This window comes from Crinia signifera, chromosome 4, assembly GCF_055691185.1.
Source record: "Crinia signifera chromosome 4, ASM5569118v1, whole genome shotgun sequence".
Classification (NCBI taxonomy): domain Eukaryota; kingdom Metazoa; phylum Chordata; class Amphibia; order Anura; family Myobatrachidae; genus Crinia; species Crinia signifera.
The window spans coordinates 200691644-200709262 of NC_139220.1; the positions used below are offsets into that span (position 1 = coordinate 200691644).

The following is a 17619-nucleotide window of genomic DNA, read 5'->3' on the forward strand; positions in this document are numbered from 1 at the left end:
GTGATACCAGCTAGACTATTTGCTTAGGGGAGATTTGGCCTGGAGGGAGTGAGGTAGACCTATAGTTTCCATCTGAAAAGCATGTTGAATCTTCCCAATGATTTTGGTAAGAGATGGGGGGGAAGGGATTCTTCCAGTTTTGTGCTATTGCAGCTCTAGTGGCCTAACACAAAGCAGCTAGTGTTGGATAGGTTATTCAGGTATATATGGAGCAATGCCAGTTCATGGAATATCGGGATCAGAGAATGTACAACTTTCGCTGCTAAGGCAAAAACATTTTTCCAGAGCTGGAGGATCTTGGGGCAGGACCAGAACACATGAAAGGTATCTCAAGGCTGGCCACAATTCTTCCAATGTAGCTTGGATATTGTCATCCAAATTTTGTGCAATTTAACGGGTGTGAAATAAAGACCATGTAACAATTTGAAATGCATTTCCATGTGGTTAGTGCATTTATACATAATATGAGAGGAAGTGTAAATTGATTCCCATTGTTTCTGGATGAATGAGTATTTTAAATCAGATTCCCATTTCAATTGCAATTGTGATTTACTATCTATTGGGTCCACTTGTGCTATAGTTACATAAATTTGGTACTTATATCTTAGTTGGGTGCCCACTAAGCTATTTGCTTAGTTTTACGCATCCCCTCGCCACGCTTCGGGCTTGGTGGCTCGCTACGCTCGCCACACTATATATAATCAACTCAGTGCCGACATGGATAGTGGGGGTATGAGCGTACTTACTATAGTGGGTGCCCAACTAACATATAAGTACCATAATTTTTTATTATACACATTGCACTTTACAGTTGTGAAGAAAACATTTGGTGTACACAGAAGGGATGTTTGGCATGACTGCAGCAATAGTAAATCAGAACACATCTGTAAACTCCTTTTTGATACATTTTGGTATATTATATAAACAGATTATAATGTCAGCTTATTGTATGTATATTATGCTCTCTGGGTCATTTCACTATATTACATTGAATTTCCTTTTCTTAATTTTCTTTGTATTTTCTAAAAATATGTTTTTTTGTGTAACCCATATGTGCATGCATGTGTTTAAAAAAATAATACAACTGTAAGGATAGATGCTTTATCTAGATGATCATCATAAGCGTTGCTTCCTTAGATGAGTGATATTCTATTAATGTTTTGCTGCTACTGACCTTTGCTTTATTTCTATCTATTGTTCCTTACTGCCTGACACGACTTTACTGTGTAGATGTTTCATATATTGGGGCATTTGCATGGGGTCTGAGTTTGCTGGAGATGTGGGATACAGGTTGATGTTTTTAAAAGCTGCAATCATTTACAAGGCCATATCAGGCCTTGTATACAGATGACCATTTTAAATAAATCACCATAAAAAGGACATTATGGATCCAGAGAAAGTACAGAGAAGGACAACTAAATTGATTATGGGCTTAGATTCGTTAGACTACAAAAAACTGTTAAACAGGTTAGGCATTTCAAACTGGGTAAGTCCATTTCATCATCTGCAGCACTTAACCCCACTAAAAGAAAATGTCTTACCATTTCCCCATGCCTAGTGGGATTCAAAACCTACTAACCAAAATTTGCATTTTATTTTAATAAAGGCAAATATATTGCTGTCTTGATAACAGGAGTCTTGTAATTATACAATTTCCAGTGTTTGTAATATGTTTTACAATAAACATTTTTAACCCTATTTAATGTCAACGTTGCTGTGAGAGATCCTCAAAATATCTGCTAAAATGCCAGCGTCGTTCTCAGCAACTGTTCTTTTTTTGTGTGCAATATTTAATTAAGCTTCAATTAATTAATTTGGTTGTATTTGTATTGATCTAATTTATAAAAGAGAAAATGTGTCTTTCTATACAAATCCATAGTTTACAAGCGAACAAAGACGTAACTACCATAGGTGCAAGGGGTGCAGCTGCTATGGGGCCCAGAGCTGAGGGGGCCCATCTTTACTGTCTAAGTAATATGTTTTACACACATTTATCACCATCAGTTGCTAAATAGGGGGCCCTTAAAAATCTTTGCTATGGGGCCTATGCATATCTAGTTACGCCCCTGCAAGCGAAGATTATGAAATTTGACATATGAGCGTATTAAAACACAGCCGAGGAAACTAAAACAATTAAATTGAATTTAATTACTGTTAATTTTTAATTAATTGAAAACTCCAATTTTTTGCTGTACACTCATTGGGCGGTATTCAATGTGAATACCGGCGACGTGCAGCGAACCCTGTTTAGAATTCGCTGCACATTTGCCACTGGTCGCCGCGTTCCGGAGCCTCGCCGGCTCCGGTATTCAATGAGTCAGGGGCTCGCTGCCCTTGACCGGCGAATATGAGCTCAGCCAATCAGAGAACGGCCATTCATTTGACAGGAATTATAAAATCTAATACCACCACTGCACGTCCCGTCCCGCAGCGCTGCTGTGCTGATATCTATGATCATCACCGCCCGGCCAGGTCAGCACTCCCCGGCACCGCCAGCTTAGCACTCAGGGACCCGCTGCCCGCCCCACTGCTCCCCCGGTGTCTGCATGCATATGCCTGTAAGGTGGGCAGGCATATGCATACAGGGAGGTCAGACGTGATCGTATGTACTGACTGTCCGACCTCCCTGATCCGGTCCGATGCGCACGGGACCGCGCATCGGATCGGATCAGATATCACACATCTGCGATTTTGGGCCGATTTCACCCGATTATCGGCACAAAGTGCCGAAATCGGATGAAATCGTCCCAAAATCGCATAGTGTATGGGGGCCTTTACTTTATAGAGGCAAAAAATGTGTATACTGTATGTGTATATATATATATATATATATATATATATATATATATATATATATATATATATATATATTCAGTATCATATGCAGGTTAGTAATACAGGTTGATTACCCCTTAGCCAAAGAAGAGTTTTGAATGGATTATTCCATATTTTGAAATATTTTTATATTTTAACAAGGTGTCTTGAGGTATCTTGCATTTATGTTATATAAGCACATCAAAACATGAAATACACACACACACACATACATTTTACTTGTGCATGAAACAAGATTTGAAATCATGAAACAAAGTTTGTGTCCTATCTCAGGCACTAAATTTAAATGCCAAGCAATCATGTCCTTGCACACCCCAGTCCAACAAGTCCATTTTGGCCTAGCGTCGTCTCTGACCGGAGTTACCTGTGGGGATATCGTGCCGCTCAGACGTGTGGAGTCTCACCGCTGCTGCTGCTGCAAAGTCTGATTGCCGTGTGAGTGTAACCTCTCCAACACCCGGCTGCTGAGACAGCACGCCTATGCTTTATATCTGCGGTGTTTAGTACTGCATTGTCTGGTACGTGATTATAAGCCATCTGTAAACCTGTAAACCTGTGTGTACCTTGAATAAATTTATTATACAGATTCATGCACTATAGAGCGCTCGCTCTCCTTATTTCTTTGTATATATATATATATATATATATATATATATATATATATATTTCAGTATCATATGCAGGTAAGTAATACAGGTTGATTACCCCTTAGCCAAAGAAGAGTTTTGAATGGATTATTCCATATTTTGAAATATTTTTATATTTTAACAAGGTGTCTTGAGGTATCTTGCATTTATGTTATATAAGCACATCAAAACATGAAATACACACACACATAAATTTTACTTGTGCATGAAACAAGATTTGAAATCATGAAACAAAGTTTGTGTCCTATCTCAGGCACTGAATTTAAATGCCAAGCAATCATGTCCTTGCACATATTTAGTGCCAGTTACATGTTATTTCCCCAGTAGTGCCAGTTACAGATGTAGCCAGTAGGTTTTAAACAAAAAAGAAAAAAGAAAAGTACATTTTGGAGACTATGGTTTTCGGAATAATTTGGATAATGGATATTTGGATAAGGGATACTCAACCTGTAATACATTTTAACACATCAATGCTATACCAGGGCAAAAAGTCCCAACCACGATCAGTTTAGGTAAATCCATATGCTGTGCAAATACAAAAATAGAGAAGAGGTTTTTGACTACTTATCAGAAATGTTGGTCTGGCATTTTCAGTGCTCCAGACCAGGTTCCAAATGTGCAATTCCTAAACTGCACACTCATTTAACCGACATGAGGCTTGTTCACCAGAATATGTCAAAATTAAAACAGTTATATTGAATATGTCCTGTCAACCACCTTATTTTCCTTATATGTGTTCCACACACTGCTATCTAAGGGCTAATATTATTATTATTATTATCTGCTTTTCACTTTTAAAATCATGAGATTTTGGAAAATCTAGATCTCCTTCAGGTGTTAACTGAAGGGATAACCAAATTTCAAAATGGACCAATGTCCCGCTTTGTGAAGTAAGTCGCGCACACATAGACCCTTGGCTGACATCACATACACTAAGGCATTCAAATGAGGGTCAACAAAGTGGAAAAAGTCATTTAAAAAACATTAAAATTGAAATACAAATGCAACAAAATACAGTGAAAGAATTTATACTTACGTGTCCTTGCAATCCCAAGACTTTCTATGAGCTGAACTCATATAAATTCTGATATTTTCGATAATCTTATCAGACGTTGACATCAACACCCAACTGTAAATCCAGTGGAAATATAACACTTGAAAACCTATGAACACATCTTACATCACTTGCCATATGTCATTTTTTACCCAAGACACCTTGAAAGTGGCCATTTTATAACTTACATCTTAATTTTAAATAACTTCCTAAAAACTAAATGAGATATCTTAAATTTTTTCTATATTTCCCTTCTCTTCTTAATTTATATTAATTTATTAAAATATAATTGCCTTAATATTTACATGTTGCTAATATATCTTACTAAAGTATATATTTTTTAGCTCTACATTTGAACATTTATTCTTTAGAGATTATGTATACTTCTTATCTGTGCTTCATGCTGTCTTTTAGCTATCTTCAGCAATGAAGTTCCCACTTCCATCATGTTATGTTTAAACAGACAACAAAGAAGTGTTTTCAAGGTTACTACTATCATAGAGCACACTACATTTATCTAGCTCTTATGAAACTCAAGAAATAATAATTACTAAACAGGACTAGATACATGATATTAACTTGCTTCAATATTTTAGTAAAATACATACTTTTAATGTTTTTATTTACTTAATGTTTGTTTTATGTGTATAAATAAGTCAAGACTTGTTCTATTGCTGCTTTATCACTCTGTCGCTTTTCTTTGCTACTGGGGACTTTCAGTTAGCAATTGGAAGGGAAATATCACAAGCTACCTTCTCGAGACCAGTTATGGTGTGGGCTCATGTGTACTTATTTGGCACCATAGCTATTTCAGCAATGTGTAGGTGGTGTATGACACAATCATAAGCATCACGAGTTTGGTAATTGGCTATCTTGGCTCATGTAATGAGTCCTTTATGCTCAGTTAGTCAACCTTGTATGCTAAGGGGCTAATTCAGACCATGCCATATGACGTCTGCAGGGGCGGATCCAGGAGAAAATGACAGGGGCGGGGGGCACCATGATAGGGGAGGAGGGGGGGTGATAGTGGTGCCAGTATGAACACAGTCCCACATTGGCATTGAACGTGAAGGATGTAGTTGTGCACGTGCCAAAGGTGCGCACAGTTTGAAAAGGGTGTGTGGCCATGTTAAAGGGGGCTTGTCCTTGAGTGTAGTGTACAGCACCATATACCACTTCTACACATTATGCAACAAAATAGTAGATCCAATTATAGGGAAGGAGCCCAAATTGGTGTAGTGTACAACACAATATACCATTTCTACACATTATGCAACACAATAGTAGACCCAATTATAGGGAATGAGCCCAAGGGAATGAGCCAAAATTAAAATTCACATAATGCCACACAGATTAACACAAAATTCACATAATTCCACATGGATTAAGAAATCATTCACATAATGCCACACGGATTGAGACAAAATGCACAATAAATTCCACAAACAGGGGCATTGCACTCTAAGGGCGCACATCAAAAATTTACACCATAATGCCCATTACACATTATGCCACACACCATAATGTCCATTACGTATTATGCCGTAATGCTGGCATATTCTAAGAGAGAAGAATAGGTCATTTTCAATGCTTACCATGAAAGCATTTGCATATGTGCCCCCACAATGTAATGTAGATCTCATTGTTGAAGACAAAATAATTGCGCGTTAGCACAAGATTAAATATTTTTAAATACAAATACAAATCTGGACCTGTGTATCTGGAGTTGTTGGAACAGTAAGTAACTTTTGCACTGCTGCCAGGCCCCTGGTATGGGGTATATTAGTATACAAATTGACAATGTCAACAGTGCATAACAGAAGATTTTGTGTTGTGAAGTCCATCTTGGATAATTCATCAACAAACATAGTTGTGTCCTTAAGATACGCTTTGCCTGCTTGAATTACCGGCTGCAGGTAAGCATCGAGAAATTTGGAAACATCCTACATGACTTAATCTTTAGCAGCAATTATTGGCTGTCCCGGTGGGTGCTTACCTTTTGTGTATCTTAGGGACTAAGTATAATATTGGTATTATTGGGGTGGTATTTACCAATGAATTATGAATATGCCAGTAACATTTAATTTTTTAAGTGCTTCATTGATGATGTGTTTATAGCTTGGAGAAGAACCACACAGTAATTCATAACGATGATAGAGAACATTAATACACTTGATGACAATATTAAATTTAAATATATGTATAGCCAGTCAGATATTTGTTCTTGGACATCAGAATTCAGCTACATGAAAGCAAAATCACCACCACTTTATACAACAAGACTACAGACGATAAATCTTTATTATTGTCATAGAGCTACCATCCTGCTCCATTAAAAAAGGGGTTACCCTTTTCCCAATTTAGCAGAGTAAGAAGAATATGCTCGGAGGTGGATGAGGAACAGCAACAATTATTACTGATGAAGAATAAATTCCTGGAGAGGGGATATAGCCCTGATGACTTAATACAAGCTTATAATAAAGTAATGGCAATTCCAAAATTACAATTCCACAAACCAGCTACAAAAGCAGAGTCTAAGAATAAAATCACCTTTATATCAGAATACACACTGTCTAACACAATCATCAAGAAAAGTTAAGCATTTCTGGCCAATAATTAACACAGACCCTTAGGGATACATTTCCGACACTCATTACACCCCATAGAGTAGGTGGCAAGCATAGCAAGCTTCGTTGCACTCCCCCGCTATCTGAGTCTGGGCAGTCGGGATTCCGACATCAGGCTAATGACTGTCAGAATTCCAACTGTCAGTGGGCTATACCATGCCCGTTACCAAAGGGGCTGCAATATCAAGAACTGGGTAAGGAAAGCCAACACAGTGGAGCCCAGTATAAAACCTGCCCAACACTTCTTAACAAAAAACCTGGAAACTACTGCTGCCTGGGATGAACAACGTGCAGCTTCCTGGAGCCCGGTGGCACATTTTCTCACCCACATAGTGGAAAAATCTACAGGTAAACCAAATCTACAAATGCAACTCCTCATTTGTTTTGTACCTCCTCAAGACCACATGCAAATTTAATGAACGAATGGCAGCACATAACAGTGCCATACGTCAAGCTCTAGAGGGCAAAACTTTGGAGCAACCTGATGCACGCCAATTTATGAAGATGATACTGTCAACTTTAAGATACAAAATAATAGATGGAGTTCCACTAACTATCAGAGGTGGAGATCGAGCACAGCAACTATTACAGAAAGAAGCAAGTTGGACTTTTGAGCTCAACACAATCAGCCCACACGGACTTAATCTGAATTGTTGTTTATAATTATTTTCTCCTGCCATAGGACCATAGTAGTATAGGAGTGCGCTCCAATTGATAAAGCTGCCCTGAGTGCAGTGAAACACATCTTTCTGAGGACCCCACACACCCCTTCACAGCAACAAACCTTGGGGACGGATACCTGGTAACATCGCCAGCACCACCAACTGCTATTGATACTTTGCGGTGAGTCCCCACTGTGGAGCAGCAGACGTAACTCCAGCCGCCTTGCAGATCGCAGCAACTGTGATCTTAGCTGCCCTGCAGATTACGCTAAAACTGTACCTCCAGCCACCTGATAGTTTGGCATCTGGGCCGGCCACACTTGGCTCACAGCATTCCAAGTGGACCCGTTCATACAGAGCACGGCTGATGGTGGAGTAGTGCGGGTAAACCACGGCAATTACAGTCAGAAATCCAGGAAACTTTTAAAGTACCCAGCTGCTTCTAAAAGAACGGACAGTGAGGATGGCTTTTGTGAACATTGATACCCACACCTGCATGCTTCTGGTGCCCCAAGGTCACTAAACCCACTTCAAAGGGACATTCACCAATACTTCATGTAAGTGAGCAACAGCTGATTGCATACATTTATCATCCAGTGGACTCCAGCCTATGGAGTAAAATATATTTCCTTGTGCAACTGCATCTAGAGATTAGACCAAACGGTCTGCAGTTATTCCCAGGTGTGTGCATATTTGAGCTATTAAGCCATGTAGCACAATTTTCTTATAGATAGCTTATTGTATTATTTTTAATTAATTATTTTATTAATGTATTGTTATGTGATTTGTTTTTAATAAAATTGTATTTTATTTTATTTATTTTTTCTAATTGTTTCATTTTATATACACCAAAGTGCCCAACGGTATTATTTCCTTTTGCTCTACCAATTAGAGGGCAGCATCCCTCTACCATAGAGGTTATACTATACACCGATGCAGCTCCAGGCCTACACATAAAAATAGGCCTACCATGTTGAGATTATAATGATCACTAGACAGACACCAGCTGGCCACATGTTTGGCCATTAGTCATAATGCTGGCCACACATCAGACCAACTTTCCTCCAACCATCCAACTAATTGGTTGGATGAAATAAAAGCCTGGTACTGTATAGGAGCAAATGTAATTTGTAATAAAGTCATTTGTTTCCCAAATCGGAAAATGGACAACAACTGTCACTCAGACAATGCACTGTAGTTGGACCTACAGTATTTGTTTAAACAATTTCACTGAATGTTTTTGTCTCTCCTAAGTTTGTGAGCATATTGCTTATTGGCATTTGCCCCCATACAGTACCAGATTTTCAGCCCAATCAACCAACTAGTTGGATGGTTGGAGGAAAGTTGGTCTGATGCGTGGCCAGCATAAGTATTACAATTGCATTGCTATTTTATATATTTATGCAATATTCTTACTTGGATATATTTAGGGAGACATTGGGGTGTATAGTGTATGGATTCTACATGCCAACATGGCATTGGCCTCACCTCCTCCATTTCTCACATAAGGCCCTTAAATATTTTCAGCTCCAGGCCCATAAAGCCCTTAATCCCGCCCTGTATCCCACCCTGTATGCACTTACCGATACCAGCACTCTGCTGGGCCCCCATTGCATAGGATGTTGCTGGGTACATACCAGTGACTTGCGGTGAGGTTAGTGTCAGGTGAGGCAGGAGTTATTTGGGACAGTGACAGTGGGAAAGCGGGTATAGTGACAGCGAGGAGAGTAACAGCGGGGGATGGGGGAGAGTGACAGTGAGGGATGGGAGGAGTGACATTTGGGAGAGAGACAGCAGGGGATGGGGGAGAGTGACAGTGGGAAGATTGATAGTGGGGAGAGTGACAGCAGGGGATGGGGGAAGAGTGATAGTGGGGGATGGGGGAGAGTGATGGAGAGTGATAATGGGGAGAGTGACAGTGGGGGATGGGGAGAGTGATAATGGGGAGAGTGACAGTGGGGGATGGGGGTAGAGTGACAGTGGGGCATTGCAGGAAAATGACACTGGGGAGAGTGACAGTGGGGGATGGGGGAGAGTGACAGTGGGGGATGGGGGAGAGTGACAGTGGGGGATGGCAGGAAAGTGACACTGGGGAGAGTGACAGTGGGGGATGGGGGAGAGTGACAGTGGGGGAAGGGGGAGAGTGACAGTGGGGGAAGGGGGAGAGTGACAGTGGGGGAGGATGGGGGGAGAGTGACAGGGGGGATGGGGAGAGTGGCAGTGGTGACAAAGGGCTGAAGCATTACTTACTTTTTAAGTATACTCGGGCTCCACCAGCCATGCCACCAGGTCGAAGGGATACAGCTGGCCCAGGCTGTAGCGGCAGGAGGAGGGAGGAAAGCCATGCCTCCCGGCGGGGTCCAGAGATACAGCCGCCGCAGCATGAGCAGAGAGCTGGCCACGGCAGCTGGAGGAGGGAGGAGAGCAGGGCCTCCATGCAGGAGCCGTGACTACCACCGCAGCGTGAGGAGAGCTGCAGCTGCTGGAGGAGGGAGGTAAGCCAGGCCTGTCCTGCTCCAGTTCCCCGGCCACCCTCCGCTCTCAGCGCTGCAGGTTAACACTGGGCTCTGCTCCAGCATGAACAGAGAGCTGGCCGCAGCGGCTGGAGGAGAGCCGGGCCTCCATGCAGGAGCCGTGACTACCGCCGCAGCGTGAGGAGAGCCGCAGCTGCTGGAGGAGGGAGGTAAGCCAGGCCTGTCCTGCTCAAGTTCCCCGGCCACCCTCCGCGCTGCAGGTTAACGCTTGCGCAGCTGAGCATCCAGGCTCTGCTCCAGCCATTGCTTCTGCCCCAGCCATGTTTGACAGTGGATCAGTCTGTCAGTGTGTGACAGACTGATCCACTGTCCTATCACATCTGTCTCAGTGACAGAGGGCGTGCTTTGATGTGGGGTGAAGGCACGTCCCTGTCACTGATGCAGATGTGAAGGTGCCGCTTCCCTATTGTTTTTTAATGGGCTTTTCAGCCTCTTTTGTGCCCACAACATATACCTGCCCCCCACTGCTGACAGTTTTCAACTGTCAGCTGGAGGCACAGCTCCCGCAGCCTCCCAGCCTTCCCACAGCATCTCCCACCATAAATGATATAAAAAAATACAAATAAGATATTTATATAACACAGTATATGTGTTATAAATATCATCTTTGTATTTTTTTTATGATTTATGGCAGGGGAGGCTCTGCCTCCCCTGCCTCCCCTGACTGCACGTCCCTGATACATACATAGTTAAATTTGTACCAAGCACTACATTCACATTAGGTATTGTTCAAAATGTGGCTATATGACCAAGAAAGAGTTATAGTGTATGGCTGCCAGTGATTGTCAAGGCATGCTGCTGCTGTCATAGGGCCCAATTGAGATCTATTCGCTGCAGTGCAAATTCTGGTCTGAATCGGGCCCATAGACCACAGAACTTGTAGCAAATGTACATAAGCCCTCAAAATCTATAAGCTAATGTTTAACTACTGTAAGGAGTTCGAACTACCATTTACAAATGTTTATAAAATGTGGTGTAATTGTGTTGAAGCAATTGCTTTTTAAATATGAAACTTTTTAAGTTGCAAAGGTGTTTCATACTATACAAACGAGTAGTTCTTGCAGTAAACTACTTAATATACTGAGGACATTGTGGTAAAAGATCTAGAGTTAAACTGAACATATGCTGCTTGTAATGACACTTTCTAAATCAGTGAAATTATCATTACAGAACATGTCGACAAATTAGGCAAATACAAGCTGCATGTGGGAGAAATGCAATTTCACTCCATAAAAAGAAATTAAGCAATAAAATATCAATGACAGATGTAGTTAGCTAAAGGTTTTGAGGTTTAAATACCAATTTGTGAAAAATGTATGCAGTTCAATCAGAACATCAGTTTAAAATACCAACCTACATGGAGCACTGTGATTTATTATTTAGACCAGATGTTTGGAGACCTTAGTAGAACCCTTTATTTAAGTTGAAATCATATCTGCCAGTTTTATATTTTTAAATTGCAAGCAATGCAGGTTAGCTCAAGTATAACCTATAAAACAAATCAATTATCATATGTATGCTCTTATGCATTATAGTTAAGGGCTTTATTGCAATAGATGTGTAATCTCCTTTCCTCCTGCAAGCCATAAAGAACTTAAAAGAATATTTCAAATATACATTTCAGTAAGCAGTCAAGAAAATGTTGTATCTCCAACTCACAGCTTCAATTTCTAAATAATAAAAAAAATGTTTCAAAAGACTACTGTAATCCTTTCACCCATTTAAATTCCATTTGTTTTTGTACTAGAGAAATGATGAGATTAAATATTCAAATGAGGTGAAAAACGCCAATCAAAATGTTACAGTATTTTTTTTTTAAATTAAACACCATGTAATTTCAGATGAACGAGAGTACTACATAAGCTTTCTCAGTGATAGGGCTGTTCCATCAGAGGAAAATATGTTATTGCATTATGTGAAAGATAAATAACTTATTTCCTTTTTGATTCACTCCTAAATAAATATAAAATATAAGCTAGTAATTTAGACTTGTATTAAAGTTTTAGGTACTTGTGTATTATCACGGCGCCCATCGCATTGTATACCATAAGGTATGCGATGCGATACAATGTCATACAATTTTAAAATTGTATGGCATTGTATATGGCATACAATGCCATACAATGCGATGGGATGCGATTAAAAATTGTATAAGCACCCTAATGGGTGCTTACAATGTTAAATGCACCCCCACGCCACCTAACACTATAAACGTGAACCCGAAGCGTGGCGAGCGCAGCGAGCCCACGAGGGGTGGCGATACGCGTCCTACGACCTTTTCATACCCACACTATCCACGTCGGCGTGGAGTTGATTTTTAAAGTGTGGCGAGCGCAGCGAGCCACCGAGCCCAAAGCGTGGCGAGCGCAGCGCATAACTTCACAGGTATATGCTGCGCTCGCCACGCTTCGGGCTCGGTGGCTCACTGCGCTTGCCACACTTTATAAAATCAACTCCACACCGACGTGGATAGTGGGGGCATGAAAAGGTCGTAGGATGCATACCGCCACCCCTCGCGGGCTCGCTGCGCTCGCCACGCTTTGGGTTCACGTTTATAGTGGGGGGTGGCATGGGGGTGCATTTAACATTGTAAGTAGAGATGTGCACCGGCCACTTTTCGGGTTTTGGGTTCTGATTACCTTGAGGTTTTGGGTTCTAATGGGTTTTGCCAAAACACCTCCTAAGTGTTTTGTGTTTGGATTTCTTGGGTTTTGGGTTCTGATTTTTTTGTTAAAAAAGCATAAAAACTGCTAAAATAGCAGAATTTTTTTTTTTTCTCCTACGCTATATTAACCTCAATAACATTCATTTTCACTCATTTACAGTCTATTCTGAACAGCTCACACCTTACAATATTGTTTTTAGGGCAAAAGGTTGCACCGAGGTAGCTGGATAACTATGATAAGCCACACAAGTGTGCGGCACAAACACTAGACTGATATGGCACACTTAGCATACCCTCTAGGCTGATACTGCACACCTAGAATTACCCCTGGACTGATATGGCACAGGTAGCATCACCCCTGGACTGATACGGCACATTTAGCATCACCCCTGGACTGATATGGCACACTTAGCATCCCCCCTAGTCTGATAAGGCACACCTAGCATCACCCCTGGACTGATATGGCACGCTTAGCATCACCCCTGGACTAATACAGCACACTTGGCAGCACCCCATGAATTATACGGCAGACTTGGCTTACCCCAGGAATTATACGGCACAGATGGTGGCACCCCTGACCTGATACAGCACACATGGAATTATACGGCACAGATGGCGGCACCCCTGGACTGTTACGGCACACATGGCGGCAGGCATGGAATTATACGGCAGACAAATTTCTGCAGTAAAAATAAAAATGTGTATTCTTTTAATTATAAAAAAGAGCAGCACACCTTACTTAGCAACACCCCATGAATTATACAGCACTCTTGGCTCACCCCTGGACTACAGCGCATTTAACAGCCCTTGCAGTAAAAAAAAAAAAACACCTTAATTTTATTTTCATTAAAAAAAAAGGCATCTCCCCTGGTCTGATATGGGACACATGGGGCACCCCTGGAATTATACGGCACACATGCGGGCACCCCAGGACTGATACAGGACACATGGGGGCACCCCTGGACAAATACAGCACACATGTGGGCACCCCTCGATGGATACAGCACACATGTGGGCACCCCTGGACTGATAGTACTGGTAGCCAGTGGAAACAGCAGATTGGAATTATATACTGCAATAAATACTGGTAGCCAGTGGCAACAGACTGGAATTATATAGTGCGATAAATACTGGTAGCCAGTGGAAACAGCAGACTGGATTTTTATATACTGTGATAAATAATACTGGTAGCCAGCGGCAACAGCAGACTGGAATTATATACTGCGATAAATACTGGTAGCCAGTGGAAACAGCAGACTGGATTTATATACTGTGATAAATAATACTGGTAGCCAGCGGCAACAGCAGACTGGAATTATATACTGCGATAAATACTGGTAGCCAGTGGCAACAGCAGACTAGAATTATATACTGCAATAAATAAAATACTGGTAGCCACTGCCAGTGGCAACAGCAAACTGGAATTATATACTGTGATAGGTGCTGGTAGCCAGGGGCAACAGCACACTGGAATTATATACTGCAATAGGTACTGGTAGGCACTAGCCAGTGGCAACAGCAGAGAGCTGACTGCAGCAGACACTAGGCAGTGCAGGGCAGGCAGTGGCACTAGCAGCACCAGTGGACTATCACACTGTGACTGACTATACAGGAGCAGATTCAGCAGAGGCAGGCCCCAGCACAAAGGAGAGACAGAACACAGCACCAGTCATCCTTGCAATGGTGATGTCTTGATCACTGAGCAGAGACACAGTACACAGCAGCACGGGCCCCAGCAGAGACCACACACAGCAGCAGCACACCCTTCCCTACCCTTCTCCGAGATTGGAGTGAAGATGGCGGCACGAGGTTGCGGAATTTAAGGGTTCCGTGATCTCGCGAGAATCCGATGCCGGGCGATGACGTTTTGGCCATGCGCCCGGATTTGAGTCAGGCTGGAAGTGCCGAGCGCTGCTCGTATCCGGGCCCGGATTGATGACGTCCGTGCGGGCTCGCATCTGGGGAATCCGAGCCCGCACATCTCTAATTGAAAGCACCCATTAGGGTGCTTATACAATTTTTAATCGAATAGGGGGCTAAAATCGCATCGCAGTGCATCGGGTGTATGGCTTGCGATGCGATAAAAACATTGCACGATCCATATTGGGGGCGCCGTGATATTACACAAGTACCAAGTTTTATGTCTGTATTTACATGTTAATTATTTAGACAGCCATGTGAAAATGTGTACACTGAATGTACAAATGTAAAACTGAAACATGCCAACTAAACAAGTATATGTTCAGTATGCAAAAACAACTGCAAAAACTTGTTTCATAGTTTCTGGCATGTTTAAGACCAAAATTTAGCGTAAGTACTTTTATTAAAAGTATTGCTCTATTAAATTCCAGGCCTAAGCACATCATGAAGTGGTAGTTTGCTTAGGAAATGCACCCCTATGTTGGATCTAACTTCAAACAAAAGAATTTTTCCCATATACTGTACCCCCTTCAATTGTTTAGAAAGAATGGAGATATTGTAATTCAGATACTGTATATAGGCATCTCCCTGATTACTTAACTGTGTTCCATCTGATCTCCTGAAAATACTACTAGCGCCTCAGCTACTCCCTGTGGGTTCCAACCCTCCATCGACTCAGCATCATATTAACATCAATTCACCATCAATACTCTATTGGTTCTAGCTGACCACTTGAGTCTCCAGTACAGGTACCTGTGTATTATAGCGGCGCCCCCCGATGTGCATCGCGCAATGTTTATATCGCGTCGCATCGGATGGCATGCGATGCGACGCGATTTTTGCCCCCTATGCGATGATAGATCGTATAAGCACCATAAAGGGTGCTTTTAAGCACCCTAACGGGTGCTTACAATGTGAAATGCACCCCCACGCCACCCCCCCAAAATAAACGTGAACCCGAAGCGTGGCTAGAGCAGCGAGCCCGCGAGGGGCGGCGGTCCGCGTCCTCCGACCTTTTCATACCCCCACTATACACGTCGGCGTGGAGTTGAGAATAGAAAGTGTGGCGAGCGCAGCGAGCCACCGAGCCCCGAAGCGTGGCGAGCGCAGCGAGCCCCGCAAGGGGACGCGGATACCTTCACAGGTATCGGAGTCCCCTCGCGGGCTTCACAGGTATCTGCGTCCGCTCGCCACTCTTCGGGCTCGGTGGCTCGCTGCGCTCGCCACACTTTCGAATCTCAACTCCACGCCGACGTGGATAGTGGGGGTATGAAAAGGTCGGAGGACGCGTACCGCCACCCCTCGCGGGCTTGCTGTGCTCGCCACGCTTCGGGTTCACGTTTATAGTGGGGGGGTGGCGTGGGGGTGCATTTCACATTGTAAGCACCCATTATGGTGCTTATACAATGTTTAATCGCGTCGCATCGCATTGTATGGCATTGTATGCCATGTACAATGTCATACAATTTTAAAATTGTATGACATTGTACAGCATCGCGCGATATCGCGTCGCATCGCATACCATCGTATGCCTTATGGTATGCGATGCGATGGGCGCCGCCAAAATACACAAGTACCCCAGTACATTTCCTAACTATTCCCAGTGGGCTATATTAAGTCTCCCAGTCATCACCGATCACCATCGGTAAATCATCGGATCAACATCAGATCATCTCCTGCCTCAAACCTTAACTGCTCATATACTTACCTGCAGTGTTCACTCCATATCCAATATTTTGTCACTGTACCACACCAGAGACTCCTAGGACATCCCAGAATTCTCAGTTTCCTGTTTCCCTTTGGTTCCAGAGGATTTCAGTCCTCAGTTGGTTCCAGCCAACTCCTGCTCATATCCAGTTCCAGTCTGGTCTCTATTACCCTTTGGTTACAGATGATTCCATAAACTCTACCAGTCCCAATTCGGTCTCCATTACCCTTTCAGTACAGTCGTTTCCAAGAACGTCACCGGTTCCATTCCAGTCTCAGTTATTATTCATTTTCTTCTGATTCATAGACTTTGGATTTAAATTCATTAAAATATGTTTTAATTATACTTATCTCTTCTGGACTCCATCTCCTCAGAATCAGAATCAGCTTTGTTGGCAAGGTATACTTGCATATACTAGGAATTTGTTTTTGGCTTTCAGCCAGGTGGGTAACAAGTAAACAACATAGAGTATAAACAATAACCAATATAACCAGGTGGGGGGACATGTACAGTCATACAGAAAGTTATTCCGAGGGGAAATCGTGTTAGATTATGTGCAAAGAGTTATGGCGCAACTAGACAGTGAGGTGTTCATGAGTTCACATGTCAACAGGTGAACCGCTTGAGGGAAGAAACTTTTTAGGCTTCTGGTAGACCTGGGAAGAATAGCCCTGTAGCATCTACCTGATGGCAGCAGGTTAAACAAGCTATAGCCAGGATGTAGTTGGTCCTTGACTATTCTCGTTGCCCGCTTTTTTGCTCTGGACAGGTACAGGTCCTGGACAGAGGGAAGGTCCGTCCAGATTATCTTCTCCACAGTTCTGGCTACCTTTTGGAGTCTGCATTTATCTTTCTCGCTAGTGGAGCCATACCAGACCAGTATTGAGAAGCACCGTACAGACTCCACAATCGCGAAGTAAAAGAGGAGCAGAAGCTTCTGTGGGATGTTGAACTTCCTCAGTTGACT

The 17619-nt window shown here is 42.4% G+C and overlaps 1 long non-coding RNA gene across 2 annotated transcripts in view; it reads right to left on the reverse strand.

Moving 5' to 3' along the window:
* Positions 1 to 17619, reverse strand: part of LOC146072510 (uncharacterized) — a 105298-nt gene that overhangs the window by 67591 nt on the left and 20088 nt on the right. For both annotated transcript variants that reach the window (XR_014473163.1, XR_014473162.1), the window contains exon 2: positions 4519 to 4645. This is a non-coding gene — a long non-coding RNA (uncharacterized LOC146072510). The remainder of the gene's footprint in view (positions 1 to 4518; positions 4646 to 17619) is intronic.